Genomic DNA, 4,268 nt, shown 5'->3' on the forward strand with positions numbered 1-4,268 from the left:
ACTTTTCATTCTTGAGCTGATTGACTATCTTGCCATGTTTGAGATGCTTGGATGATTTTCATGACTGTCTTGATTCTTTAACTCTCTACGTGTTAGATGTTGCCCATTCCTTTCATTCCTTGAGATTCATTAAGAAATATGTAATTATTTTTGTGTTTGTTTGTTTCTCTTTAATGTCTCTGGATTTGTTCCTTGCTTTGCTTTTTGATTTTGCCCAGGAGTGCAAAAGGCTAAGTGTGGGGGGATTTGATGTGTCATTATTTTCTCTTATTTCTTAACCCTTTTGCCACCATTTTAACGACTGATTAGCCTTAACTGTCAAATTAATTATGCATTTTTATCATTTGGGCCTACTTGACTAATTTTGTGTTTTTAATTTAATTTTAGGAGAATTATAAGCAATTGGGCTTGAATTCGGAACTGGGCTTGGACTTGAAGAGAGCAAACAATTTTATTTTATCAAATCTTATCTTATCCAGATTTTATTTCATCTAGATTTTATTTCGTCCAAATTTTATTTCATCCAATCTTATCTTATCTTGTCCAAATTTTATTTTATTTCGTTTATGGGCTTGGACTTAAAATAGATTTGTAAGCTTTGGGGCTGAGGACCTATATAACAGCACCAAGGTTTTAGTTTAGGAATTTTTTCGGAAAGGAGAATAATTCTGGGGTTTTAGAATTCCAGTTTTTACTGTTCACGTGCACTGTTCACATAGAATAAAATTTGTTTACTGCAATTTCATTTATGCTTCAATCTACAATTTCATTTTCTACTGATTAATGGAAGGTTAAGTCTCCAGCGTTGTTTTCTCTTGAGGGTTAAGCACAGCTCTCTTTGAGGTTTTGTTATTACTATTGAATTCTGATCAGTTTTTCCTCTTCATCAATTACTCTGTATTTGTTGCTATTAATCAATGCATGCTTAGTGCTTGATTAATTGTCCCTATGCTTAATTTATGTTCATGTTTAATGATCAGTTTCGTTCATGATTAATTGGTGTATATGTTGCTTAATCACATAATGACAACCTTATGTTAATTTTCGCTTAGTAATTTAATTTAGGGTTGGATTAAGTGGTTGAACTGATTAAGGATAAATTCTTGTAACCAAGGATAAGAGACTTGCTTGTGAATCAAGGGGAAACAACATGTTTTAATTCTGTTATTTTCTAATTCAAATTTGCTTGCTGTTTAATTTACAAAAACAAACAACCCCCCAATTCGTTACTGTTTTATTACTATCTGTTATGAACGTTTGGTTGACCATTGCTCGTTGGGAGACGACCTAGGATCACTTCCTAGATACTGCATTTATAATGTTTATTTGATTCGGGTACAACCTCGATCAATCATTATAGACAGCTATCTTGGATTATATATATGCTGATATCACTATCCTGGATTATAGACAGGTATCATGGACTTGGAGTAGCTAGATCATCTTGGACTTGGACTTCTTTTTATTTGTTACCTAATTATAGACAGTTATGACTAGCCTACTCTCTTGGTACACAATACAAGTTGTTACCAAAAGAAAAAGAAAAATGGTTGTTGGGGAGTATAATTGTTTTCCACTGGTAGTCATTATATGCCCATTGAGTACCAATACTAAAAGCAAAGTAATGACATTGGGTTTATACTTTTTACAGAGGGCTGGAGTGCAGTTTGCTCAAAGGGATCAAGTGGTCCAACCAAATAATCCTATTTCACAACCTAGTAGAACTACTAATGTACCAAACAGGGAGCAGGCCTCACCTAGACATGAAGCAATTGCTCAGCTAGTAGAGTCCCGGACTGTCCCTAAGTTTCTGTTATTGATTCAGAATGTGAAAATTGGATCTCTCTATACATACAGAGATCAACAGAAAACTAACTACAACAGTTAATCAATCATGGTTAACGAACAACTTTGATCCAAAGAGACAAATTGACCTTAGAGCATTTGGTATGAAATTATGTAAAGGTTGTCTTCAACATGATGATGGTTTTGATTATACAATCATAGTAAATCGATTTAATGTTAAAGACAGTCAAGCATGGGAAGAGTTCAAGAACGAAATAGAGTTGCTCTGTCAGCTTCATCACCCTAATTGTGTCTCATAGGATTCTGCAACCACAAACTTGCAGATTTTGGCATTAGCATACAGGGACCACATTTTATGTCAAAGCCAAAACCAATTAAAGTAGATTTTGTTGTGGGTAATGTTTTATTTTATGAGCTTACTAATACAATGAATTTTTGTCATATAAACTAAGCTAATACTTTAACTTATAGGTACTTTTGGCTACCTGGCTATGGAGTATGCCCTGTATGATACTATCACAGATAAAACTAATGTTTACTCGTTTGGTAAGGTTCTACTAGAAGTTGTGTGTGGAGGGAAATAGGTAAAAATGGTGGCAGAAATAGAATTTATGGAGAAGCCTGTTGAGGAGAAAATTGATTTGAATATCAAAGGAAAGATTGCACCAGAGTGTTGGCAAGTCTTTATAGATATCACGCATAGATGCCTGAAATAAGAACCAGACAAGCTGCCAACAATGGGTGAAGTAGAGGTGGAGCTTGAGCATGCTCTATGGTTGCAGGAACAAGCAGATATCATAAACACCAATGGTGATTATACCTTATTTTCCACCACCATTATTGGCATGGGAGTAGAACTGGAATCTAACATGGAAGAGATTGATACTAGAGAAGGTTGAAGTATGAACCAAATGGGCGACCAACAATTGCGAAAGTGGAGGTGGAGCTTGAGCATTCTTTGCTGTTGAGGAACAAGCAGATATCATAAAAACCTAAGGTTATAATACTTGTTATCAAATACCAATACTAACTTAAGAAGACATGTTTCTTAGGTAATTTGGTGAGTTAGTCAAACAAAACAATCACTGTGTACTTTATGAGTAGCTAAGTTTAATTGAGATATCTCTAGCTTTTGTAGTGATCATTGCTTTTAGCATTTCGATTGTATCTAGAGTTGTCATTGTAATTAACTTGAACTAGTATAAATAAGAAAGCAGTGAAAGAATTCTTGCTTGAGCTTTTTACCTTTATAATGTTCCTCTTGATGTGTTTTTTCTGAATTCCATAACATCGCAAGAACGAAAGATCCTGATATAGAAGGCAACCATATAGAACAAAGCTATTGTCTTCAATTGTCTATGTCTAATCATAGAAAAATAAATAACAACTTTTAACAAAAAGAGAAAGCTTTGGGACATTATACAAATCATATTAATACTTAATGGTGCAAGTGATTGTTTAGTGGTTCAGCTTGTCCATTAGCTGCTGATGCATGAGGACTAAGGGGGGCTGAAGTCTGCAACCACTTTAGGAGGATTTTGCAAACCATAGAATTGGTTTGAGAGTTTGTGAAGTTGAAATATGGGGGTGGTGTTCTGAACCATGTTGTAGTGACCAGGGTGAGGACAAGGGTCTGAAAGGAGTAAATAATTGAGTTTTGTGATCTCCCTAGCCTGCATGGTTTATGTAGCAATGTATATATGAACAAAAGATTGCAGGGCCTTGGAGAAAAAACTCTGATGGAGAATAAATAGAACTAACTCAGTTGCTATTGGAGATGAAGGAAAGAAGAATGAGCCGAGTATATATAAGGAGAGAAATTGGTGAAATGGTCCTACTGAAACTGACGAGAGTAACAATATTGACGTTTTTTCTTTGTAAACATAGATTGATGAAATATCATGCACAATATGTTAATGAAGTATTACAGCATCTCAGTTTGTGGTTTTTTTTTTTTTTTTTTGCAACAACATAGGTATCCTCAAAGGGAAGATAATGTTGTTCATAAAATAATGGACAACCAGAATGTTAACTTCATTACTATTTTGAAGCATCTCATAGTGCCGCAGCATTTGCAGCTGGTGTTGGATCAAGTGGTCTCGGAATAATTAAGAAGGGGGGGTTGAATTAATTATTAATGTGTCTTGACTAATTAAAAATTATCCTTCTTAATATTACTAGATTCAATTAGGCTTTACTACTAAGTTATGAGAAAGTAAAGAACAGAAACAATAACTTAGACAAAAATAAAGCGGAAATAAAAAATGCACAACAGAAAAGTAAAGAGAGTAGGGAAGAAGAAAGCAAACACAAGATTTATACTGGTTCGGCCACAACCCGTGCCTACATCAAGTCCCCAAGCAACTCACGGTTCTTGAGATTTCTAATAACCTTGTAAAATCCTTTACAATCAAAGAGCCACAAAGGATGTACCCTCCCTTGTTCTCTTTGAACAACCAAGT

The 4,268-nt window shown here is 34.7% G+C and overlaps 1 pseudogene; it reads left to right on the forward strand.

Annotated features, from left to right (window-relative positions):
- The first annotated feature begins 1,624 nt into the window (after nucleotides 1–1,624).
- LOC114398676 lies at nucleotides 1,625–2,740 on the forward strand (annotated as a pseudogene).
- Nucleotides 2,741–4,268: the final 1,528 nt, after the last annotated feature.

The sequence above is a fragment of the Glycine soja genome, chromosome 19 (genome assembly GCF_004193775.1).
Source record: "Glycine soja cultivar W05 chromosome 19, ASM419377v2, whole genome shotgun sequence".
Lineage (NCBI taxonomy): Eukaryota > Viridiplantae > Streptophyta > Magnoliopsida > Fabales > Fabaceae > Glycine > Glycine soja.